Genomic DNA, 637 nt, shown 5'->3' with positions numbered 1-637 from the left:
AACTCTATATGCAAGCGAAAAAAGTGAGGAAGTGAAACGTGAATTGTGACGGCAGAGAATAAAACTTTTTTTTTTTTTTTGGTTGAATAAAGGGTGAAGTAATTTTAGCGAAAAATATATTTTTTGTTCCGTAACTTACATAGATAATAGATATGACACATTTAATTTCGTATTTTTACTAACTATAAACTTAGTTTAATAATTTATACTTCTCACAAGTTTAGTCTTAATTATCTAGAGCCGCACACGTTTGGTTTTGAGCATCACATATTTAATTTTGAAATTGTCAAAGTTGATCCTACCTGAATTGTTTTGATCAAAATGTGTTGTCGAAAAAAGACGTGGCAATAACATGTCGGCAACAGTGGCGCATGACAATGATGTGCCAACACACGTGGCAATGATATGTCTTTTCCTAAAAATACATGTTGATAAAAAAAATTTATAAAGGATCACATTTGACAAGGTAAGACCAAATATATGTGATGTTCTGGATCAAATATGTGGGAGGGGTATAAATTATAGGACTAAAAATGTAGGACCAAATGTGTCATATATATCCCCATAGTTAGATGACTAAAAATATAATTCTACCCAAACTTTAAATACCTTCACATTTGATATGAGTAAAGTAAAT

Source organism: Sesamum indicum, linkage group LG3 (genome assembly GCF_000512975.1).
Source record: "Sesamum indicum cultivar Zhongzhi No. 13 linkage group LG3, S_indicum_v1.0, whole genome shotgun sequence".
NCBI lineage: Eukaryota > Viridiplantae > Streptophyta > Magnoliopsida > Lamiales > Pedaliaceae > Sesamum > Sesamum indicum.
This window is presented reverse-complemented; position numbering follows the sequence as displayed.